Below are 27,547 nucleotides of genomic sequence, written 5' to 3' on the forward strand. Positions count from 1 at the left end.
AGTGATGAGACCGGATGCCATGATCTTAGTTTTCTGAATGTTGAGTTTTAAGCCAACTTTTTCACTCTCCTCTTTCACTTTCATCAAGAGGCTCTTTAGTTCTTCTTCCCTTTCTGCCATAAGGGTGGTGTCATCTGCATATCTGAGGTTATTGATATTTCTCCCAGCAATCTTGATCTTTCTTATCTCTCCTTACTATTCTTTGGAACTCTGCATTCAAATGGGAATATCTTTCCTTTTCTCCTTTGCTTTTCATTTCTCTTCCTTTCACAGCTATGTGTAAGGCCTCCTCAGACAGCCATTTTGCTTTTTTGCATTTCTTTTTCTTGGGGATGGTCTTGATCCCTGTCTCCTGTACAATGTCATGAATCTCCATCCATAGTTCCTCAGGTACTCTGTCTATCAGATTTGGTCCCTTAAATCTATTTCTCACTTCCACTGTATAGTCATAAGGGATTTGATTTAGGTCATACCTGAATGGTCTAGTGGCTGTCCCCACTTTCTTCTATTTAAGTCTGTATTCGGTGATAAGGAGTTCATGATCTGAGCCACAGTCTACTCCTGGTCTTGTTTTTGCTGACTGTATTGAGCTTCTCCATCTTTGGCAGCAAAGAATATAATCAATCTGATTTTGGTATTGACCATCTAGTGATGTCCATGTGTGGAGTCTTCTCTTGTGTGTTGGAAGAGGGTGTTTGCTATGACCAGTGCGTTCTCTTGGCAAAACTCTATTAACCTTTGCCCTGCTTCATTCTGTACTCCAAGGTCAAATTTGCCTGTTACTCCAGGTGTTTCTTGACTTCCTACTTTTGCATTCCAGTCCCCTATAATGAAAAGGACATCTTTTTGAATGTTAGTTCTAGAAGGTCTTGTAGGTCTTCATAGAACCGTTCAACTTCAAATACCCTCTAAACTTTGTATGTCACTTCTTTGGACCCAATTCCTACTCCTTCCTATATCCTGTATCTTTTTTCATTTGGTCTTTGATACTCAAGGTTGGTCGTCAACAAAATCCCCTGCATCCTCAAACTCTTTTGTAAATGCTCTTTTTAACCTTTCTCTGAGGAAATCCTGCCTCTCCTTTGAGATTCCTGCTTACCCTGAGACTCTCTTTCTTGCTTCTCTTTGCTGTCTTTCTCTCTTCCATAAAAGCATCCAATTTCATGTTTCATGTCATCACTTACTCAGCCTCTACCCCTCAATGTTGCAGACATCTATTGCCCCATGTCATTTACCCTCACCCACTAAACATAGACCCTGCTCACTGTCACTTTTTCTCACACTGTTGCTGTGTTAATACTTGTTGATTTCAATATTCATAAAAATGACCTTTCCAATATTTTCCAGGTTCCATTCTCCATCAACTATTCACTTGCATAGTTATGCCCTTGAAAATAACTGCAACCTTACTAATAACTACAACCTTACTAATAAATGCAACCTATCGTAAATCTGAATTCCAAATATTTCACACTAGCAGCTGCCTTCTGTATTTCCACTATACTGCCTCTAGTACCTTAATTCCAATAATCCCCAACACACACCAAAAATGGAACCTGTGGATCCAACCATCTTTCCACTCTCTCATCCACTTTACTCTTCACTACCCTTGTCGTTAAGTTTAAATTTCATGGCTCATCATTATAATCATTCCTTCAAAAATATTTTTGACACCTCTCTATCTCTCCCTTCATTGTAATGTCTTTGCTAAACAAGAATTCTAGTCAAGTCCAGTTCTCCACCCAATCTCCTACAACTGAGTGTAACAGGAGAGGACAAGTACCCATACTGATAAATTTCACTTTAAATTCACACTCACAGACCTCAAGTGGCCCACTAATGCTGTTCTGGAATCCTAATATCCCTTGAACCATAAAATTTCTCTCTTCTTAGATGATAATATCATATTTTCTCCCCCATCTACAAATATCCAATCCTGCCTTCACCATCTATCCCCTTAGGTGATGATCTTGCTTCCTGTTTCACTGAGAAAAATGAAGTCTATGTCTACACAGACTTGATGTCTATGTAGATGTCTACAAACCACGATGTTTACAAACTCTCATCTATCCTTTTACCTACCCACCTGCATCCATGGTACAGTCTCTGCTTTCCTGTTGTATTGAATAACTGTTCTGTGTTCCTGTGTCCTTATTAATCACTCCACTTATGTGATCAACCCTGCCCTCCTGCTTACTCAAGAAACTTGCGTTAGTAATTCCCCCCTTTTGTGCATTGACTTTCCCCTTTCTACTGGATCATCCCTATCAGCATACAGATGGGTTGCTATTTCTTCCAACTGAAAGACCTACAAAACAAAACCTCTCCTGATCCAAGTATGCCTCACAGTGGCTGCCTGTATCTCTTCTTTTCTATACAAGAAACTCTTTGAGAATTGTGAGTACTTACCCAAATTGTCCCTCACATTCTCAAACCCTTTCCAGAAATGGCTCTGGTTGAGATCATCAATGACCTCTGTATTGTCAAATTTGGTGATCAATTCTAAGTTCTTATATTACTTGATTTACCAATATTTGATAATGCAATCATATATGTATATTTTGCCTTTAAATACCTTCTTTGGTTTCTAGACCATCAACATACCTGGTTCTCACATGACCTCGCTGGCTATTTTTTCTCAGTCTGCTTTGCTGTCTAGGTGTATCTCCCTGGCTTCAGGACATTGGAGACCAGAGCTTAGACCTCAGAACCCTTCCTGTTTCCTGTCTATGCTCACTCCTCAGGTGATTCTTGCAGAGTCTATCACCAACTATTGGCCAGCAAATTCCAAATATATATGTCCAGCTTATAATATTTCCCTGAACTCCAATGATGTCTAAATAATCTCTCCTTTTGGATGTCCAACATGTGTCTCAAATGTAACATGGCCTTAGAGAAACTCTTGGTTTCTTATTTCTTGACCCAATTTCACTCCCCCTCACTTTCCCTTCTCAGTTCAAGGATTTGGTTCAAAGTTTTGGTCCCATCTCTAGACCAAAACCCGTGATTTTCTCCCTGATTCCTCTGTTTATCTCATAACCCATTCATGAGCTGGCATCAAATCCTATTGTCTCAACCTCAAAATATGTCCACATTGCATCTTCTTACTTCTTCCACTGTTAACAACATGCTACAAACCATGATTGTTTCTCATCTAGGAACATACTTCTATTGGTTTCTCCTGTTTCCACTGTATTCTAAACACAGCAACCAATCTGACCCACTTATGATCTGAATCAGATGATCAGTTCAGTTCAGTCACTCAATCGTGTCTGACTCTTTGTGACCCCATGGACTGTAGCACTTCAGGCTTCCCTGTCCATGACCAACTCCCGGAACTTACTCACTCATGTCCATTGAGTTGGTGATGCCATCCAACCATCTCATCCTCTGTTGTCCCCTTCTCCTCCTGCCTTCAATCTTTCCCAGCATTAGGGTCTTTTCAAATGGGTCAGTTCTTCACATCAGGTGGCCAAAGTATTGGAGTTTCAGCTTTAGCATCAGTCCTTCCAGTGAATATTCAGGACTGATTTCCTTTAGGATGGACTGGTTGGATCTCCTGCTGTCCAAGGGACTCCCAAGAGTCTTCTCCAACACCACAGTTCAAAAGCATCAATTCTTCAGTGCTTAGCTTTCTTTACAGTCCAGCTCTCACATCCATATGTGACTACTGGAAAAACCACAGCTTTGACTAGACAGACTTTCGTTGGCAAGAATAAAAGCTGAAGCCATTGCTATGATCTACATGGCCTGTGTGATCTGACTCTAAACTCATTTCCTACCTGCTCTCCCCAGAACTCTGCTCCACCTGCACTGGCTTTTTCACTCTTCCTAGAAAATGCCAAGCACGCTCCCACCTCAAGACTTTTGCATTTATTGTCTCCTCCTTCAGAAGTGCTATTTTCCCAAATACCTAAGTGGTTTTCTCTCTTATTTACTTCAAGTTTTCTGTGAAATACTGACTTCTCAATGTCACTCTTTCTAAAACTTCAACTCCTACCCAATTTTCCTATTTCCATTCCTTTTCTGATTTTTATTGTTACTGCTTTTATCTACAATTCTTTTCTTCTTCTTCTTTTTTTTGGCCCTGCCATGCATCATATGGGATCTTTTATCTCCAACCAGTGTTTGAACCCATGTCCCCATGCTTTATGAACACAGAGTCTTAGCCACTGGACCACCAGGGAAGTCTCTTATCTAACATTCTTAATTTGCACTTTTACTTTCTTTATTTCCTACTTCTTCACCACTACATGTAATCTTCCTGAGGGTAATTATTGTTTGTTTTATTCATTGTTGTACCTCTAGCTCCTTAGAACATTTACTGGAATATAGAAAGTACACAGAAAATAGATATTGACTAAATGAATGAATTTAGAATAAAGAAATAAGATGGGAAAAAAAAGAGAGAAAATAGGAAGAACTGAACTTTAAGTTTAGAACAGTGAGACAAGAAAATTTTTGTTGAAGGAATAAAGAAGTAACAATTTTATTTTATCAACACTGCTTCAATAGACTTATTTGAAATTTTTACAGAATGAAATTAATGAAATAGAAATTTTTGATTCAGATTTCAATGTATTTCTTTATCAAGTCTGTCAATTTTGCCTAAAGGAAATGTAGTAGCAGCATTGGAACACAATTACTTCTGTAACTTAGCATTAGTAGAAACAGGATAAGTAGGAGCTGTCTACTTGTGAGAAATGGGCCCAGAAATTATTTTTCAATTGAACATATGCATTATCAGAAGGGCTTATGCTATGATTAGACAACCCTCTAAAATGCCATACTTTTCTAGCATTACAAAATTATAATTATTTTGCTATTTTTGTCAATATAGGTGAGCATTACAGTTATTTTATCCCATAGAAGAAAAAACTTACTGCTATTGTAAATGTGCTGGAAATTGATCACATGCAGATATAAGTTATACCAACCCAAATATGTAGCTTCTACGGCTAATGACATTTATGCTGCTGCTATTCTTCCTGACAGTTGGACGGCTAGGAAGTCCCATGGGCTTTGATCAGGGAACTTCTGAAGGGTGAAAAGAACCAGGGACTGAAAAGCCAGAGGAGTTTTTCTTGGAGAGTTTAAGCCTTTTGATTTGGAACAAAGATGACAATTTGTCTGCAAGTGTTCAGACAGTGTCTACCTTCTAAAGAATTTTTATAGCAATCATCAGCAAGTTGTTTTTTTTTTTTTTTTTTCCTGGATGGTCAAAGCCACATGTGTATTTATAGTTAATTTCCATATTATTTACATATGCCTACATCCACTCTGCTCTCTAGCCTCAGGACTTTATCAAGTCAAAATGTTTTATTTACTCCTTGAGGCTTGTTATTTTATCAGACTTTTCCCCCCTTGATGGTCTTTTATTAAATCATTATCACTGTTGTGACTTTAGATGTCACGGGGAGCAGTGGACGATGGGCTGGAAGGTCTTGGTGAAGTTGGGCTCTAAAGTCTGTGCTAAGACATAGTGATGTAAGAGCCACATTGGTACTTCCTGTTGCTCCAGCACATCTTTATATCTCAATGCTTTTGCTTCTTCAGCCTGCTGGATTCTTTTAACATTTTGTCATTTTTCAACATTTAGTGTGCAAGCTGCCACCTCCATCAAGGGTGCATTAATTGCTCCTTTGTCTTTGCTTTCACAGTGATTTTCTTTTACCTTTATTACAACATTTTTTTTTTTTTCCCTCTTGGTCTTGCTACATAGCTATGGCTATTCATGTTGACCTGTTTCAGCTATTAAATTATAAACTCTTTGAAGTCAGAGACTGGCTCTGAATACCCTTTCCATGGCTTCTATAATGCCCAACCCATGGCTCTTTCCTGTGAGCTGCTCAGTAAACATGCATTGAGTAAATGAGAAGGTGTAATCAAGCATACTTCCTCTTTGCTATCTTGTGCTTTATGAAATATGTACCTTTTATAAGCTCAGCTCAGTTTAATAGGGAAAAAAAGTGCTTACTGTGCATCCCATATGGTCATCTCAGGGATTCTTTAGCCTTGGTGCTTTCAGAATGTCTGAAATCCCAGAATAGTACCAGGTTTATGCTTTAAAGAGTATCTAGTCCAAAGAATAGCCAGGAGAGATAAGAAAGCCTTCCTCAGTGATCAGTGCAAAGAAATGGAGGAAAACAACAGAATGGGAAAGACTAGAGATTTCTTCAAGAAAATTAGAGATACCAAGGGAACATTTCATGCAAAGATGGGTTCGGTAAAGGACAGAAATGGTATGGACCTAACAGAAGCAGAAGATATTAAGAAGAGGTGGCAAGAATACACAGAAGAACTGTACAAAAACGATCTTCATGACCCAGATAATCACAACGGTGTGATCACTCACCTAAAGTCAGACATCCTGGAATGTGAAGTCAAGTGGGCCTTAGGAAGCATCACTACGAACAAAGCTAGTGGATGTGATGGAATTCCAGCTGAGCTATTTCAAATCCTGAAAGATGATGCTGTGGAAGTGCTGCACTCAATATGCCAGCAAACTTGGAAAACTCAGCAGTGGCCACAGGACTGGAAAAGGTCAGTTTTCATTCCAGTTCCTAAGAAAGGCAATCCCAAAGAATGCTCAAACTACTGCACAATTGCACTCATCTCACACACTAGTAAGGTAATGCTCAAAATTCTCCATGCCAGGCTTCAGCAATACGTGAACCGTGAACTTCCAGATGTTCAAGCTGGTTTTAGAAAAGGTAGAGGAACCAGAGATCAAATTGCCAATATCCGCTGGATCATCAAAAAAGCAAGAGAGTTCCAGAAAAACATCTATTTCTGCTTTATTGACTATGCCAAAGCCTTTGACTGTGTGGATCACAATAAACTGTGGAAAATTCTGAAAGAGATGGGAATACCAGACCACCTGACCTGCCTCTTGAAAAACCTGTATGCAGGTCAGGAAGCAACAGTTAGAACTGGACATGGAACAACAGACTGGTTCCAAATAGGAAAAAGAGTACTTCAAGGCTGTATATTGTCACCCTGCTTATTTAACTTATATGCAGAGTACATCATGAGAAACGCTGGGCTGGAAGAAGCACAAGCTGGAATCAAGATTGCCGGGAGAAATATCAATAACCTCAGATATGCAGATGACACCACCCTTATGGCTGAGAGTGAAGAGGAACTAAAAAGCCTCTTGGTGAAAGTGAAAGAGGAGAGTGAAAAAGTTGGCTTAAAGCTTAACATTCAGAAAACTAAGATCATGGCATCTGGTCCCATCACCTCATGGGAAATAGATGGGGAGACAGTCGAAACAGTGTTAGACTTTATTTTTTAGGGCTCCAAAATCACTGCAGAAGGTGATTGCAGCCATGAAATTAAAAGACTTTTACTCTTTGGAAGGAAAGTTATGACAACTTAGATAGCATATTAAGAAGCAGAGACATTACTTTGCCAACAAAGGTCCATCTGGTCAAGGCTATGGTTTTTCCAGTGGTCATGTATGGATGTGAGAGTTGGACTGTGAAGAAAGCTGAACACTGAAGAATTGATGCTTTTGAACTGTGGTGTTGGAGAAGACTCTTGAGAGTCCCTTGGACTGCAAGGAGATCCAACCAGTCCATCCTGAAGGAGACCAGTCCTGGGTGTTCATTGGAAGGACTGATGCTAAAGCTGAAACTCCAATACTTTGGCCACCTCATGCAAAGAGTTGAAAAGACCCTGATGCTGGGAGGGATTAGGGGCAGGAGGAGAAGGGGACGACAGAGGCTGAGATGGCTGGATGGCATCACCGACTCGATGGGCATGAGTTTGAGTAAACTCTGGGAGTTTGTGATGGACAGGGAGGCCTGGTGTGCTGCAATTCATGGGGTCGCAGAGAGTCGGTCACAACTGAGCGACTGAACTGAACTGAACTGAGTTTACTATTTACCTTAATTTGAGTTTGAACCCAACTGTAGCTCCCCACACTGGTATCCCTTTTTAATAGGCAATTTTCTAATCATGAGAATCTAGAAACACTCACAAGTTTGTGATTTTAAACAGTTAAGTATTCATACATGTGTTACATGGTGCGTTTGGACCACCACATAATAGCTTAACCTTTCTAATGTTGACTGGCATATCAATTCCTGTATCATGGCTCAAAGAGCTTTCAGACTTCAATTCCAGAAAGCCCCTCTGACCTGAAGGATTGGAACATTTACTCGGAGAAGAGGCTTTGGAGATAATAAATGAAACAAACAAAACACAAAACTGACTAAAATTCTAGCTTTGTGATTTGAGCAGGCACTTAATCTAGCTGGATCTAAGGTAGGGCTTATACTTGTAAGGTTATTGTGAGGATTTATCAGTAATGTGGGTGAAGTGGTTTTACCATGGGGAGAACAAAGTAGCTGTGAAATATGAAAGGTAGAATTTCCCAATTAATTATCAACAACTACCATTAGCCATTTGCAATGTGAAAATCCTAGTATTAGATATTATGTAGAGAAGGGTAGAAAGGATATGTAGATTTCCACAGAAACAGATCACATTGTGAAAGGCTTTTACTCCATTTACAAACAGGTTTATTTCTCAAGCTGCTGCTAATTTGAGAAAGTGATTTGTGATGAGGCAACAAGTTCTGATTCCATCTGTCATGGGTTCCAATTTAACTGAGGCCATTTCATGGGAATTGGAATGTTCAGAAGTCTGTGGGTGGTATGAACCAACACTTCAGGTTTATTTTAAGCTTAACATTGCAAATCATGCTAAAGTTACCTGATATGGGCAGGGAAAACTGACGGGATCAAGTTCTAATTTCATTTATTGTTCTTTCTTCACACTGCCCAAATCCCATCTTTTTTAAAATGAATCTTCAATGAGATAATGAAGTCTTTAATTTTGATTTCATTTGTTCTCTACATCCCACTGATGATACAATGATAAACTAACCTCTATAGACTTAACATGAATATTTAATAGCCATAGTGTGTTTAGAATATAACATAGACTTTAAAAGAAACAACAGAATTACTTTTTCTTGGTCTTCCCATTCATAAGCATTACACAGTGAACTGGCTTAATAAATAAAGCAGAACTCCCCTCGTCCTCCCCCTTAGTGATAATCCCACAATTCAGTTCATTCTGAACCAACAGGTTGCCATGGTAGCAGGAGAGTCAGGTTTAAGGCCGGTTCTGCAATGTGAAATCAGTACCGTGCAGGAAGCGCTTCAAAATTCATGAGATCGGTGGAAGCAATTTTGTGCTTTAACCTTCAGGCTCCCTGCATCTCTAAAACTAAGAAGGCTGCAGTGCCAAGCTGAGCCTCTTTGGTGATTTAGCAGATACTGAACAGAGTGAGCCATGATCTGTGTTTTCTGTTTATTGAGCTTAAGATTCGATCCCAATGAGGCTCATATTATTCAAAGAAAATTACATGCAAAAAAATAATGAGTAGAGTTTCTGATTTTGTGTTTCATATTTCTATTCATTTCCACTCACAGCTAAACTAAATGTTTAATTTAAAAAATGTGTATGTTTAATGTATACACTGTGACTGTATTATAATTGGAATGGTTGGAGCACAGAATTCAGCATAATATAAAATGCTCACTTTTGAGTCTGTCCATTGTATGAAAAATGCTTTCTCAGTATATGGAAGTATATGTGATATATGATATACAAAATATGTGATAATACATGTGAATATGTATCATACACATACACATAATTTGCAATGCAGAAGACCTGGGTTCAAACCCTGGGCTGGGAAGATCCCCTGGAGAAGGGAAAGGCTACCCACTCCAGTATTCTGGCCTGGAAAATTCCATGGGCTCTATAGTCCATGGGGTCGCAAAAAGTTGGGCCCTACTGAGTGACTTTCACTTCACTTCACACATAATTTATGTGCATTAAAAAAGCACTTTTCACATAATGAACAAGCCTATTTGATAAACTCCACATATGCTAATCTTACATGTTCAGTTCAGTTCAGTCACTTAGTCATGTCAGACTCTTTGCGACCCCATGGACTGCAGCACGCCAGTCCTCCCTGTCCATCGCCAACTCTCAGAGTTTACTCAAACTCATGTCCATTGAGTCGGTGATGCCATCAACCATCTCATCCTCTGTCGTCCCCTTCTCTTCTGGCCTTCAATCTTTCCCAGCATCAGGGTCTTTTGAAATGAGTCAGTTCTTTGCATCAGGTGGCCAAAGTATTGGAGTTTCAGCTTCAGCATCAGTCCTTCCAATGAACACCCAGGACTGATCTCCTTTAGGATGGACTGGTTGGATCTCCTTGCAGTCCAAGGGACTCTCAAGAGTCTTCTCCAACACCACAGTTCAAAAGCACCAATTCTTTGGCCCTCAGCTTTCTTTACAGTTTAGCTCTCACATCCATACATGACTACTGGAAAAACCACAGCTTTGACTAGATGGACATTTGTTGACAAAGTAATGTCTCTGCTTTTTAATATGCTGTCTAGGTTGGTCATAGCTTTTCTTCCAAGAAGCAAGTGTCTTCTAATTTCATAGCTGCAATCACCATCTGCAGTGATTTTGGAGCCCCCCAAAATAAAGTCTGTCATTGTTTCCACTGTTTCTCCATCTATTTGCCATGAAGGGATGGGACCAGATGTCATGTCTTAGTTTTCTGAATGTTGAGTTTTAAACCAGCTTTTTCCCTCTCCTCTTTCACTTTAATCAAGAGGCTCTTTAGTTTTTCTTCCCTTTCTGCCATAAGTGTGGTGTCATCTGCGTATCTGAGGTTATTGACATTTCTCCCGGCAATCTTGATTCCAGCTTGTTCTTACATGTTAGTTAGTTCAGTCGCTCAGTGGTGTCTGACTCTTTATGACCCCATGAATCACAGCACACCAAGCCTCCCTGTCCATCACCAACTCCTGGAGTCTACCCAAACCCATGTCCATCGAGTCGGTGATGCCATCCAGCCATCTCATCCTCTGTTGTCCCCTTCTCCTCCTAACCCCAATCCTTCCCAGCATTAGGGTCTTTTCCAATGAGTCAACTCTTTGCATGAGGTGGCCAAAGTATTGCAGTTTCAGCTTCAACATCTGTCCTTCCGATGAACACCCAGGACTGATCTCCTTTAGGATGGACTGGTTGAACACATATGCAAAGATATCAATGCATATAGTATATTGATTATATATAATTGATTGTTTATATTACATATTAAAGTATTAACTAGTTTAATAATTGCTAATATGACTTAATTTACACTCCCCAATCTTTCCTAATATGGAGCTGTTATCTCCCTTTACCCAGATAAAATCCTAATCTTTTCTGTGAATGCAGCTGTAAATATAAAATTAAAGAAAAATAGGTATTAAAAAATAGGTAAACCAACAGACCAGCTGGATCTCTTAAAGCAGTTTATTCTTACTTGCCATGAACTGGAAGCATCTTGGGACTAAGGGCACAGTAGTATTACAGATGTGTAGTGTCTAGCCCATTCTGAAATAACATACCTCCATGGAAATTCTCCAATGGGGACTTCACGGGAAGAAGGGTGGTCCACCATGATGTTTTATACCTTAGTGACCTGGCATATCCTGTTCCTTCCCTCTGGATGGTTGTCTGTCTTGTTTTTCTACCAAGCTTTTATTCATTCTTTAAGATGCGACCTTGTGAAACATTTTTAGACATGGCTTCATCTTACTTCCTGCCCTATACACCCTGCCTCACCATCTTCCCAGATTTAGTCTTTTCCTTCTTTGTAGGAACTACTCCTTCACCAGCACCTCCTGTATTCTACTGTAATTATGTCTTTATAAATGACTTGGTAATAAAATATTGAGCTTCTTAAAAACAGGGAATGTGTCGTGAGGAAATATCTGTTTCTGGGTTTCGTATGTTCAGTATCCCACTCCCTCTTTCTTCTGGCCACACCACCATACCTTGCTTTGAGGACTGCCTCTTCCCCATTTTATATGTCTGTGTTGAGGCTTGTAATTGTGGTGCCTCTCCACCTGTAACCATAGGACCACACAGCATCCTGAGTTTGATCAGTCATAGTACTCCATTCTCTTCATGATGGCTTAGGGATGGGCATGTGATCCAAGCTGGGCCAATCAGAGTTCTTCCCTAAGAATTTATATATGATGATTTGAGAGAGAACTTATTGGAACTTTGAATATTTTATGCCTGTATTTTACCAATTGTTGGACTTCTAGGCCTAAGGTTGATGAATAACATGGCAGACAAAGAAATGTGTCTGGGGAAATTGAAAGGAGACTTAATGGACTAGAGGTTACTGCCCATCACTGGCAAAACTTAGAGAGATCAGACTATGAGTTAGATCAGCCTGGAAAAACAACAGGGCAAGCAGCCTTCAGTAGAACAAGGGTCACTTTCTCAGGGTGCTAGTAGAGTTCTTTAGAAAGCAGACCTTGAGATGGAGGTACGGGTACAAGATGTTTATTGAAGGGTGCATGCATGCTCAGCTTCTTCAGTCATGTCCGGCTCTTTGTGACCCGCTGGACTGTAGCCTGCCAGGCTCTACTGTCTATGGGATTCTCCAGGCAACAATACTGGAGTGATTTGCCATGCCCTCTTCTAGGGGATCTTCTCTACCCAGGGATCAAACCCACATCTCCTGTGGTCTCCTGCTTTGCAAGTGGATTCTTTACTGCTGAGCCACTGGGGAAACCTATTGAAGGGTAACAGGTTTTCTTTCCCTGAGAGAAAAAGGGAGTGTTGGTTTGTGCCATTGGGAGCTTCCTGGGTGAAATCTGAAACTGGCTGCCATCCGTAGAGAGCAAGGAGAGACCAAAGAAAGAGGCAAACCACTCCAGATTGGCAGGTGACAGTTTATAGGCAACGGAGAGTTGTCTTGGGTGGCCACGAGTTGAATCGATCTCCACATTCACCTGCTAGAATCTTAGTTTATACAAAGACCTCAACTGGTCTCAGTCATGTATTAAGTCTAGCTGGGCTCAACGATACCACTCTTTCAAGTCTACCTCCTTAGAAAACTCCCACTGTGGGAGTGTGTGGAAGTGGTGGGCAGAGGGGACATTCTAAGACAGTCTGTTTCTCAGGCATTGATTGAGACCACCCAAGAAAAGCAGAACCCGAGCTTGAAAGTTGAGTCAGACCCTGAAGGAGTAAACATCTGGAGGTTCTCACCTGATGTCTTTAAAGTGGACAGAGAGTTGTTTCTTGCAGTGGGATCTGACATCTCTATGTCTTAAATACTTGGAGATTAGAGGGAAATGATGACACTGCTGCAGAGGACTCCAGTTCTTTCCTGGGGTTTCTAGAACACAGATGCCATCCCCTGGCTCTCTACTGTATAAACCAGAAACCATTTTATGGAGAAAAGCTGAGGAGACAGAAGATGATCTAAGAGACTTAGCATGGACTATAGCCTGCCAATCTCCTCTGTTCAAGGAATTCTCCAGGCAACAATACTAGAGTACGTAGCCATTCCCTTCTCCAGGGGACCTTCCTGACCCAGGGATCAAACCCAGGTCTCCTGTATTGGGTACTAGGTTAATTTGTTTCTCTGGTAATCCCAGTGATGAGGGTTCAGGAGAATGACTGGATTAGTTGTGGGCAAAATAAAGATTTTTTATTCTTTCTCATCATAAAGAAATAGTCATTGAATTTTGTGATCCTGTCTTTAGTGTTATTCTTATTGTCAGAATCAAAATGCCATGCCAGCAAATGGTTACAGAGCAGACCATCTTAATTATGAGTATGTGCAAACTAGTTGCAGGAGATGGTGGTTTTTAAGATTTTACATAGTTTTTTTTTTTTTTTTTCCCTTTGGTTGAGAGTCTTATGGGAAAGAGAAAAAAATTGCTACTTCTTTTTCCTTTCCTCTGATAATGTATTTCTTCCCTTGCACATATATTGTAAATCAACAGTGCAGTGTAAGAAAGAAAATTGGATTCTTGCAGTAGAAGCATGTTGGAGGGTAACTCTTACCTGTGGATTTCAAAGTGATTTATTGATGGCATGTTACTATATCGTAGCTCATGTGTTCGGACTGCATCCCAGGACGCAGCAATAATTAGTTGGCCTGACTTCTCTGTAGTGGATGCAACTGAAACTTGGATCATGTGATGAGGTCAAACTACAAGATAAATAACAGAGTATTTGAGCTGAAACCAGATGGAATCTTTACTTTCTGCTTCATTTATTCATTTTTCTTCACTCTGCTTCCATTCTTTCATCATTCATTTTAAACCATTCATTATTGCTTGTCTGTTAAATCTAGGGCACTAATTGTTAGGATGCCAAAGATATTAATAAATAAAACATACAATTTTGCCTTTGAGGGGCTCACAATCCAGTTATCAATGCCTTATCAAAGTGCTTAGTTGAAAAAAAATGATAAAACAGAATTATATATAAATTACTATAGAACAAGAAGAATAAGACATTTAGGGGATGGTCTGTGAAACAGTTTCAAGTTTGCTTCACAAAGTAGACATGATAACCTGATGTGGACAAACAAAACAAACCACATCAGATCAAACAAACAAACAAACAAAAAAAGAAAGCAGATTCAGGTTACAGGCACACCTGTAAAGTCCTCGACGTTTTATCCAAACTTCTCAGGAACTTTTTGGTGGCCTCCCCCATATTCATGCATCATGACTCTCCTTTTACCCTCTTTGAGGAATCAAGATCTATATAAAAAACCCTGGGAACTGGGGTCTTGAAATTACAAGATGTTCTGCTAGTTCAGAGACTTGTCCTGTTTTCTGCAGTAGGGGAGTGCCGGAGGAGAGTGTGCAGGGTGGATCTGAGTTGCTGCCTGTGTACCTTTTCTCTGTCTGTGCCCTAGTTCAGCGCTTCTCATGCTTTAATGTATACACGAATCACCTGGAGATGTTGTTAAAATGCAGACACTGGTTCAGCAGATCTGTGGTGGGGCCTGAGACTGTGCATTCTAACAGGCTCCTCCACAGGGCTGAGGTGGCTGGTCTGAGTTCTACAGTTTGAATAGCAAACCCAGAATCATACTGACTCTTTAATTAACCTGAGACAATGGGGACATTCCTTGGCATCAGCATATTTCCTACTTTCTGCCCTTTCTCTTCCTGGGACCCCTTTCTGGCATCCATTTGTACTCAATATATTCTACACACACTTTACTCTTCTTCCCCTAAGAACAGTGGTGAGGAATCAGGAGATCCTAGTTCACGTCCCGATCATAATTAACTGTGTAGGTCGGGCATGTTCAGGTTGTTCTTCTCTCAGTTTCCTCATTTGTAAAAACAATCAGGCATCAGATGACTTATAGATTCATCCACTTCAGCTCCACTATCTATGGGCCTGTGAACTCCTTGTCTATGAGGACGCTGCTGTCGTTTTGTATTGTTGTATTATTTCTTCTCCAGGAGGATTGCACTGGATTTATACTTATCTCTAATGGTAGAATGAGGGGGTGAAATCCTTGATAATGGATTGGCCCAAAAGCAAATACATGGTGAGTGGGAGGGATGCCCTTCTTAAGCTCCCTGAACTTTCAGTATAGAAGCTCTCTCTTCTTCCAAAAGGTGCAACTGATAGTTTTGGTTGGGAATAAGAAAAGAGGAAATGATGCTACTGGTTTTTTTTTTTTAAGCTTTTTATTTTTTGTTGGAGTATGAGTGTGTGCTATGCTGAGTCACTTCAGTCGTGTCTGACTCTTTATGACCCTGTGGACGGAAGCCCGCCAATCTCCTCTGTCCATGGGATTCTGCAGGCAAGAATACTGCAGTGGGTTGTCATGCCCTTCTCCATGGCATCTTCCCAACCCAGGGATTGAGCCCAGGTCTCTTTTATCTCCTGCATTGGCAGGCAGATTCTTTACCACTAGTGCCACGTGGGAAGCCTGTATTGAGGTATAGCTGATTAACTATGTTGTGTGAGTTTCAGGCGAACAGCAAAGGGACCCAGCCATACATACACATGTATCCATCCTCCCCCAAACCCTCCTCCTAGCCAGGCTTCCACATAACATTGAGCAGAGTTCCCTGTGCTCTACAAAAGGACCTTGTTGGTTATCCATGTTAAATAGGATGCTGTTTTGAAGAATAGCATCAGTCAATCTTATTTCCTTAAGAGTGAGAGGGAGGTTGTAGATATGAAAGTGCAAAGGTCCCGAAGGCAAAAATTCACGGTTCTGGAATGACATCCTGACTCCATGGAAATCATATCTACTGATGGTAAAAGGAACAAACAGGTGACTCATGAAATCTTCAGTAGGTCCTTGGGCATCAAGAAGCACAGCATCTTCTGTTATAAAGTTCACAGAATTGATTAGTTCAATCACACACTCTGCAGGTTAAACATGTTCTCTGTCCTCAGTCTCTACGTCATTCTGATGAGCAACTTCCTGTGATCACCAGGGACAAATAGTTCTTCCAGCAATGAGAGGGTTGAGAAGAACACAGGGCTATCCAACCTGAAGAGGCATTAAGAAGGAAATAACAGAGGATGAAATTTTCCATGCTTTTCCCATCTATCACCTTCACTGAGAGCTGAATGAGAGCTGAGAGCGGCCCCAGGACAATGACTATGCCTTTTATGTGTCTTTGAACATATGAAGTCCTTATACACTGTATATGTATTGGGATATTACCTGGAGTAGCTTGGAATTGAGGGCTTATAACCTATGGACCCAACACACTACCATCCAAAGGAAAGGTGGTTGCAGCTGCTGGGACAGAAAGTCTAATTTGAAAGGCACAAAGGCTTCTCCTTCTGTGGCTTTCATGGCGCTTTCTGCCTAGGTCTGCTCCATGCCACTGGAGCCCAAGTCCTTGGTTTATGCTAATGGATCAAGAACTCAGAATAGATGATGGGGTCTATGGGGTGGGAGGCAAGGGGCACACAAAATAGAAGACCTTATGTCGCACTTTATCCAGAGCAGTACAGGTTTGAGCCTGTAGTCCTGGTGACATACCTGTTTAACATTTTCTTGAATTTTTCATTTTTAATGGCATGTTCTAGTTAGAACTTACATTTAAATATGTTGGGGTGGGTTTTGTAGATCCTCCATTGTGTATGACTAACTGCTGCTACATTACATAGTTTTGAGATTCCCATGCAGAGGTCTGAGTCCTTTAATACATGGTTATACCTGAAAGATAACTGGAAGTAACTCATTTCCCAACCATTTCTAGATGCAGTGTAACAACCACTTTTCTTTCAAAGACAGGAGGCTGCTTCCTGATAAAACAAAGTAGATTCAGATAAGAGATTATGGAAGGCTAACTCTGCTGGTGTCGGGAGAAGTGTTTGAAGCTGTTGCCTTTGCCAGCTTCGTTGTGCTATCCAGTGATGCTATGACCTTAGCTATGATCTGTGCAGATGGTTGCCAGACTGCCATTTGTGGGGGAGTTCAGGTCCATGGAAAAACTCCAAAAACTGTAGGCTAGGTGACCATGAAATATATGCGGGGAAGAGATACTAATCTATTCAGCCATAGAATGCTTGGAAAGATATTGAAACATTCTATCATGGAGATTTTATAATTAATCCTATGTTGCAAGGCAAAAACTGCATATTTCTCTGGTGATTTTTAAAATTTCTATAAAGCCTTAAAAAGAGAAATGAGTTAAAGAATGATTAAAGTTGTGTGCATAATCAAAAATTAACTGCTAAGTTTCTATTTCTCAAGAAAGTTGATAATGAACTTACAATTTGCTCACCATGTTGCCCAAGTTTGTCATTCACCCTGGGAACTCTCAGGATAAAACTGACCATAAGAGAACCAGGAGGCACACATCTTTTGAGGTAACATCAGCAGCTATTTTATTTTGCTTTTTGAATTTTTATTGAAATGTAGTTGATTTACAATGTTGTATTAGTTTTGGGTGTACAGTAAAGTGATTCAGTTATACATGTATGTATTCTTTTAAAGATTATCTTCCATTATAGGTTATTATAGATACTGAATATAGTTTTCTATGCTACACAATAGGTCCTTGTTCCTTATTAATCCATGTATATTAATAGTAGTGTGTATATTTTAATCCCAAACTCTTAATTTATTTCTCCCCCTCTTCTCCCTTTGATAACCATAAGTTTGTTTTCTATGTCTGTTGAGTCTTTTTCTGTATTCTAAATAAGTTCATTTGTATCAGTTTTTTAGATTCCCCTTGTAAGTGATATCATATGATATTTGCCTTTCTCTGACTTGCTTCACTCAACATGATAATCTCTAGGTCCATCCATGGTCAGCAACTATTTTAAAAATCAGTAATTAATGTTTGGAAATTGTGCCCTAAATCAATGCCTTAATATGTGTAGCTGAAGAAGATTTAGTTACATATCATGATTTTCCACTTAGACCAAGTTACTGCCTCTCTAAACTAATTTAACTCATTTTAACTTCCAAGTAATAGCTGCTAATGTGTTGGCATCCTGAGCAGAAAGACTTTGCAAATAAAGTATTCCAGTTTCATATTAGTATTATTAGGTATTTTGATAGAAAATAAATTAATCCCGATATTTTTGTCATTTCTGATGTCTTTTCTCCCTCTGAGGCCATGAGTATGTAAGTCTTTAAATACACTGGTCTCACTATAGCTTAGTAAATTTTCAGGAGGGAACAGAGTTTAACACTGTTTCCAGAGTGAGAAGGCCTAGGTTGGGAAGTGGCACGGTGTCATATGTGCCTCCTTCTCTTGGTCCAAGCAAGGCTTGAAGCCAGCCCAGATGCCAGGGGTGGAGAGGCTCCAAAGTCTGATGGAAGGGGCTGCAAAGCCATACTGAGGAGGGACCCAGATGCAGAGAAGGCAGTATTTGTGGCCATTTTGTCAAACTGCCAGTCTCCTCTTGAAAGTGGTACCCACAAATATTATCAATTTTATGTCCTAAATGGGTCTTCAGTGAATATTCTTTCCACACCTAAGGCTGGGTCGTTGGTTAGGGAAGCCTCATCTGCTCTCTTGTTTATAGATTCTTTACTCTTCTCTTTGCATCCAGTTTGACCTGGTTCAACACCATCATCTCTAATCTGAATTACGCCTAATCTGAATATGTCACTCCACTGCTTAAGAGTTTTTAATAGTTCCTCACAATCTATGAGACAAAGTCCAGAATTATCTCCGCAGTGTAAGGTGCTTCATAGTCTTGTACCTGTCTATTTCCAGACTTCTCTTCTCCTGATCTCCAAAATGGATCTTTACACTACAGCTGATTTCCCTACAGACTCTCCAAATATGCCATGATTCTGTTCCTTAATTCGAGGATAATTGTTTTACAATGTTGTGATGGTTTCTGTCATACAACAATGTGAATCAGTCATATTTATATATATATTTCACCCCTCTTGAGCACCAGGCTGGGCTTCCTGTTTTATGTAGCAGCTTGCCACTAGTTACCTATTTTACACGATAGTGCACATATATCAATGTTAGTTTCTCAGTTCATCCCACCCCCCCTTCCCCCTCAGTGTCCCCAAGTCCATTCTCTCTATGTCTCCATTCCTTCCTTGTAAATAGGTTCATCAGTACTATTTTTCTAGATTTCATGTATATGTGTTAATACTTGATATTTGTTTTTCTCTTTCTGACTTACTTTACTCTTCATGACAGGCTCCAGGTTCATCCATCTCACTACAACTGACTCAAATTTGTTCCTTTTTATACCCAAATAATATTCCATTGCATATCCTCATTCCTCAGTTGATGGTGTATTGGGACATTACAGATACTGTAACACTGCATGGAAAAAAGTCCGCATTACCCCTAACTCCTCAACCCAGTAATTTTCCTGTTTGGCAAACACTTATCCATTGTGCTCTAGCTTATGCACCAACTCTTCCAGGAAGCCTTCCATATACACCCAGATTGTGAAGACCCTCTTCTATGTGTTCAGTGCTCCTGAATTATTCTGTGATGGCAGTTATTATGCTATATTACAATTAGTGATTTACTTCTCTGACTTGCCTGCTATCCTATGAGATCATGGAGGGTAGGAACTATGTCTTGGACTTTTGATTATCTAGTTTTTAATACGGCTGTCTAGCCTGCAGCTATATTTGTTGTGTTTTCTTCCAAAAGAAATGAAATTAGAATAAATGTAATTACACAAAAGGTAGACAATTTAACTCTGTTTTGAAGTATACTTATTCTCTCCCTTATAATTAATTAGTGCTTCTAGAAATCCATTTAAAATTATCAAGCAATGTGATAATGAAATTTTTCAACAAAGGAGATCATTGTGCTTGTAAGAAGGGCTGTAGCTCAACTATTAGTTTAAGTTTTATTCTATAATATTTAAAATTCAGATCAATTCTTTGATTTGTGCACTGAAGGTTTTCTTCTTTGAAATAAAATGTGGGTTCTCTAAAGATTTTTTTTCTGACAGTACTGGGAGGAAAGTGGTAATCTTTTATACCCAATATAAGAAAAAATGTTACAGATATGTTTTTAACATTTTGATTTTAAACTGTGTTGTATTTCAAAAAAAACTCACCACCTAGACTTAACTGACAATATCATTTTGTAATATGTGAATCTTAACTCTTTTATAGAAAAGTATTACAAATATACCACCAAATCTCCCCCATTCAGTTCTTTTCGTTCTTGCCTAGATATAATAATTTATTTATTCACTTGTTTATTCAAAGGTAATTATTGAATACCAATCATTTGCTAGGCACTGGCTGAAATCAAAGTGTCAGACAAGTTAACATCCCATCTGGAGTTTGGGATCTTTTTCTGTACTCATTCAGATTGTTTTTAGAGTTAAATTCTTTTTGGTTGTAGGACTGAGGTCTTGGCTTTCTTGGTAGCAGTTGATTGGAGGTTGTTCTCAGCTCCTTGAGGTTTCCCTCAGGTTTTAAGTATGCGGCTCCTCCATGGACTATTTACAACACAGCTGGTTTTTTGCTTTTTTTTTTTAACAAGCCAAGGACAGCACATTTCTTGGAGCTTCATCTTCTTTCAGAAAGCACACCTAATTAGTTAGATCCACCAGGATGACCTTCTTTAAATTAACTTAAAGTCAGTTTATTAGAAACCTAATCACAGGAGCAATAGTCTATACTATTCACTACATCACTCATACTCAAAGACAAGGGATTATACAAAGTAAGAACTCCAAGGAGTGTGAACTTTGACAGCCATCTTGAAATTCAGTCTATAGAAATAGACTTGCATTCTAAATCCAGTTTTCTTAGATTTTGAATACTTGAGTACGGTTTACCCTCTGGAAGGGTTTTAGGGGAAAGTTAATTAGATAGCACCCTTCCTTCCTGCTAAGAGCCAGCAAAAAAAGAAAAAAAAGCCAGTTTATGTGGAAACAACACGTCATCTTCATTCCTGGTAAGTTCGATGGTAAGAATATAGCTTAGTGACAGAATCAAATGAGGTTTTTATCTCCTTTGCTCACCCAGTTTAGACCTTAGACCACTTGTCCAAGGGCAGATTTTAATCTGTAAGGAAATCATTGCCTCATTCCAATCTAGGGTAGGATAAGGAGAAAGAGACCAAAATTCCCATGCTTATGGCTTTTGTTAGATTAACTCCACCCAAGACCTATAGATATTATTCATTGACAGGTAACTGGGTCTGCTTTCAGAGAGTATAAGTTTTGGGACAGGGGCATAAAGGGTTTGAAAGAAATTCCTCCTCGTGGAAACCAGAGCACACAGGAGAGAGGTTTCTCTCTAATACTTATTTACACTTACAGTATGTCTCTAAGGATCAGATTTTCCTAAACTGAATAATTTAAAGATAATAATACATACATTTTCCCTTACAAGTCAAACACTAGAAGCACTTGCTGCTTATTACTGATCAAGTGAGACAAAGAAAACTATTTGGGAAATGTTTACTTCAAATGATATGAAAATCTCAAGTAAGAATGAGCAACAGAGGGATTTCCTCTGGGTCCAGTGGTTAAAACTCTGCCTTCCAATGCAGGGGCTGCAGGTTCCATCCTTGGTTGTGGAATAGGACTCCACATGCTGTGCATATGGCCAAAAATTTAAAAAAAAAAAAAAGAATGAACAACATAAAGATTGAGTGATATCAATTCAGGGTGCACTGAAGCATGGCCAGGATTTCTTAGGATGTGCAAGAGGTGTTTTCCAGGTTCATATTTGAACGCTGAGGTGCCAACTAGTACATTCATGGAACCCAAGGTAGAGGAATTAATGTTTCATTCTCACTGCTCTTCCATCTCTTTATAGAAACCTACTTCTGTGGAGCAAAGTGATTTTAACTTATCACCAAACTGAATTAAAATGACATTGGCAAAAATAGTGATGTATTTTGCTTTACTCCTCAGTGGAAAGAGGGAAAATACTTATATAACTCTGGTCTACTCACTTCACTTTCCTGTCTAATTCTCAGTCTTTTTGTGAAATAGAAAAAACATCTTGACTAGTCCACAGGTTTATTACCAGGGCAGAGTTAATAAATAGAAAATTTATATAATTATAATTTATTATCAGTTATTATTTATATCATGAGAATCCAAATTTTGAAAATCTTTTTTAAAGCATTGATTTTGAAAGGTATATCACTTCTATAAAACACTTATTAAATAATTTTTAGCTTCTATCTGACAAGGTATGAAAATATCTCTTGGGCTTTACAAGGGATGAAACAAATTTTTAGTGCTCAAGCTAAACTATAATTTGGACTTTAGCCTTTCTCTATGATTTCCTTTCTTCAGTTTTAGTAGGGTATGACACAATTACTTACCTGCGATCTTCTCCTAAATTCAACTGATTTTTTTTTTATCTTTGAGTCTGTGACATGAAGTAATGGAAACAAAAAGATGGCCTGGACATGATGTCTTCTGGATATGAAGCAACCTATTTGCAAAATTCCTATTGATGGTGATGTCAATACTTACCTTTGCAGGAGGTCGCCATTATCTTCACTACCTCCACCAAAGTTTGGCCCCAGGTAAATAACAGGGAGGGAACACAGCTCCACCCATCAACAGAAAACTGGATTAAACATTTACTGAGCATGGCCCTGGCCATCAGAACAAGACTCAGCTTCCCCCTCAGTCAGTCTCTCCCATCAGGAAGCTTCCATAAGTCTCTCAACCTTCTCTATCAGAGGGCAGACAGACCAAAAGCCACAATCAAAGGAAACTAACCAATCTGATCACATGAACCACAGCCTTGTCTGACTAAGTGAAACTATGAGCCATGCCGTGTAGGGCCACCCAAGACAGATGGTCATGGTGGAGAGTTCTGACAAGCTGTGGTCCATTGGAGAAGGGAATGGCAAACCACTTCAGTATTCTTGCCTTGAGAATCCCATGAACAGTATGAAAAGGCAAAAAGATAAGACACTGAAAGATGAACTCCCCAGGCCGGTAGGTGCCCAATATGCTACTGGAGATCAGTGGAGAAATAACTCCAGAAAGAATGAAGAGACAGAGTCAAGGCAAAAACAACACCCAGTTGTGGATGTGACTGGTGATGGAAGCAAGGTCTGATGCAGTAAAGAGCAATATTGCAAAGGAACCTGGAATGTTAGGTCCATGAATCAAGGCAACCTGGAAGTGGTCAAACAGGAGATGGCAAGAGTGAACATCAACATTTTGGGAATCAGCGAACTAAAATGTACAGGAATGGGTGAATTTAACTCAGATGACCATTATATCAACTACTGTGAGCAAGAATCCCTTAGGAGAAATGGAGTAGCCATCACAGTCAATGAAAGAGTCCGAAATGCAGTACTTGAATGTAATCTCAAAAACAACAGAATGATCTCTGTTCGTTTCCAAGGCAAACCATTCAATATCACAGTAATCCAAGTCTATGCCCTGACCAGTAATACTGAAGAAGCTGAAGTTGACCAGTTCTATGAAGACCTACAAGCCCTTCTAGAACTAACACCCAAAAAAGATGTCCTTTTCATTAAGGGGACTGGAATGCAAAAGTAGGAAGTCAAGAACACCTGGAGTAACAGGCAAATTTGGCCTTGGAGTACAGAATGAAGCAGGGCAAAGGCTAATATTTTGCCAAGAGAACGCACTGGTCATTGCAAACACCCTCTTCTAACAACATAAGAGAAGACTCTACACATGGACAACACCATATGGTCAATATCAAAATCAGATTGATTATAATCTTTGCAGCCAAAGATGGAGAAGCCCTATACTGTCAGCAAAAACAAGACTGGGAGCTGACTATGGCTCAGATCATGAATTACTTATTGCCAAATTCAAAATTAAATTGAAGAAAGTAGGGAAAAATCACTAGACCATTCAAGTATGACCTAAATCAAATCCCTTATGACTAAACAGTGGAAGTGAGAAATAGATTCAAGGGATTAGATCTGATAGACAGAGTGCCTGATGAGCTATGAATGGAGATATGTGACATTGTACAGGAGACAGGGATCAAGACCATCCCCAAGAAAAAGAAATGCAAAAAAGCAAAATGGCTATCTGAAGAGGCCAACAAATAGCTGAGAAAAGAAGAGAAGTGAAAAGCAAAGGAGAAAATAAAAGATATATCCATTTGAATGCAGAGTTCCAAAGAAAAGCAAGGAGAGATAAGAAAGCCTTCCTCAGCGATCAATGCAAAGAAATAGAGGAAAACAATAGAATGGGAAAGACTAGAGATCTCGTCAAGAAAATTAGAGATACCAAGGGAACATTTCTTGCAAAGATGGGCTCAATAAAGGACAGGAATGGTATGGACCTAACAGAAGCAGAAGATATTAAGTAGTGGTGGCAAGAAGACACAGAAGAACTATACAAAAAAGATCTTCAGGACCCAGATAATCACTATGGTGTGATCACTCACCTAGAGTCAGACATCCTGGAATGTGAAGTCAAGTGGGTCTTAGGAAGCATCACTATGAACAAAGCTAGTGGAGGTGATGGAATTCCAGTTGAGCTATTTCAAATCCTGAAAGATGATGCTTTGAAAGTGCTGCACTCAATATGTCAGCAAATTTAGAGAACTCAGCTGTGGCCATAGGACTGGGAAAGGTCAGTTTTTATTCCAATCCCTAAGAAAAGCAATGCCAAAGAATGCACAAACTACCACACAATTGCACTCATCTCACACGCTAGTAAAGTAAGGCTCAAAATTCTCCAAGCCAGGCTTCAACAGTACATGAACCGTGAACTTCCAGATGTTTAAGTTGGATTTATTAAAGGCAGAGGAACCAGAGATCAAATTGCCAACATCTGTTGGATCACGGAAAAAGCATGAGAGTTCCAGAGAAACATCTATTTCTGCCTTATTGACTATGCCAAAGTCTTTGACAGTGTGGATCACAACAAACTGTGGAAAATTCTGAAAGAGATGGGAATACCAGACCACCTAACCTGTCTTCTGAGAAATCTGTATGCAGGTTAGGAAGCAACAGTTAGAACTGGACATGGAACAACAGACTGGTTCCAAATAGGAAAAGGAGTGTGTCAAGGCTGTATATTGTCACCCTGCTTATTTAACCTATATGCAGAGCGAAGTGAAGTCGCTCAGTCGTGTCTGACTCTTTGCGACCCCACAGGCTGTAGCCTACCAGGATCCTCAGTCCATGGGATTTTCCAGGCAAGAATACTGGAGTGGGTTGTCATTTCCTTCTCCAATATGCAGAGTACATCATGAGAAATGCTGGGTTAGATTAAGCACAAGCTGGAATCAAGATTGCAGGGAGGAAAAAAAAAAAAAAAAGATTGCAGGGAGAAATATCAGTAACCTCAGATATGCAGATGACACACCCTTATGGCAAAAAGTGAAGAAGAACTAAAGAGCCTCTCGATGAAAGTGAAAGAGGAGAGTGAAAAATTTGGCTTAAAACTCAACTCTCAGAAAACTAAGATCATGGCATCTGGTCCCATCACTTCATGGGAAATAGATGGAGAAACAGCGGAAACAGTGACAGACTTCATTTTTTTGGACTCCAAAATCACTGCAGATGGTGATTGCAGCCATGAAATTAAAAGACGCTTGCTCCTTGGAAGAAAAGCTATGTCCAACCTAGACAGCATATTAAAAAGCAGAGACATTACTTTGTGAAAAAAGGTCTGTCTAGTCAAAGGTATGGTTTTTCCAGTAGTCATGTGTGGATGTGAGAGACAGACTATACAGAAAGCTGAGCACCGAAGAATTAATGCTTTTGAACTGTGGTGTTGAAGAAGACTCTTGAGGGTCTCTTAGACTGCAAGGAGATCAAACCAGTGAATCCTAAAGGAAATCAGTTCTGAATATTCATTGGAAGGACCAATGCTGAAGCTGAAACTCCAATACTTTGGCCACCTGGTGCAAAGAAAGGACTCATTTGAAAAGACCCTGATGCTGGGAAATATTGAAGGCAGGAGGAGAAGGGGACAACAGAGGATGAGATAATTGGATGGCATCACCAACTCAGTGGACCTGATTTTGAGCAAACTCTGGGAGTTGGCAATGGACAGGGAGGCCTGGCGTGCCTCAGTCCATGGGGGTTGTAAAGAGTCAGACCTGACTGAGTAACTGAACTGAATGGATTTTCCATTCCATTTTCCATCACTCAAGCTCTGCAAATTTAATTCTAATCCGTTAAGGATAAACTCATTTTAATTACTGATTTACCTTTGGCATCATTTGAATTCTTGAGTCATGATGATGGGGGCTTCCAGAATGTCAACAGAGTTCAATCATCTTTTATTAAACTGATTTTCTTGAGGATTTCAGGATTCAAGGACAGGCCAGAAATGTGAATCACAAAACAAATACTCTGGGATGTTTACAGAAGAGCCTGAAGAAGAGAGGATAATGTGGTATTCAGGCTTGCATTGTTCCTTCCACCTTTTGAAATGATAAAGGAAAGAAAGAAAGAAGCAATTTATCAAGCTGGGCAAGACCACAAACCTAATGCTTTACCTGTCTACCTAACCACCAAAACAGCCAGTAGAGAAAAATTTAGAATAATTGAAAACTGTAATTAAGGCATTATATATTTACTATGCAAGGTAGGAGCCACAGGAGACATGGGTTCGATCCCTGGGTTGGGAAGATCTCCTGGAGGAAGGCACAGTGTTCTTGCGTGGAGAATCCCGTGGACAGCTTGGCAAGCTACAGTCCAGTGGGTCACAAAGAGTCAGACACAACTGAAGCGACTTAGCACACAGCGTGTATTTACTATAACACACATATACACACATAAAAAATAATTTAAAAAACTACATTATACTAGCTAAGTCGAATAAGTCATGTAAATCAAGCCCTTATCTGTTTGGTTAATAGTTTTCAAACTAGACTTAGAAGTTTATCTCAACTTGTTCATTTTTATTTTCTTCTTTTTGGCCACGTGGCACACAGGATCTTCACCCCCCAACCAGGGATTGAACATATGTCCCCTGCCGGGGCTGTATGGAAGTCCCTGATCAAGTTTTCTTGATCTACAAGTGAGGACTTCTTGGATGTATGCTGATTTTAGTAGCAAAGTGTTTTTCTGAGCAGGATTTATTTTGTGCTTTCACTCATTCAGCCAGGATTTATTAAGTACATGTGGCATATAAGGTACCCCAACAAAAAGCTTTATGATGATTTCCACATGAAAACGGACAGGTGGTTTTTAACACTGGCTGTTATAGAAGGAACAGCATTACTGTATAACACCAAATCCTGCAGTAGTAGAAAGAATTCATTTTTAGTTTCTAGAACAAT

Source organism: Dama dama, chromosome 8 (assembly GCF_033118175.1).
Source record: "Dama dama isolate Ldn47 chromosome 8, ASM3311817v1, whole genome shotgun sequence".
Lineage (NCBI taxonomy): Eukaryota > Metazoa > Chordata > Mammalia > Artiodactyla > Cervidae > Dama > Dama dama.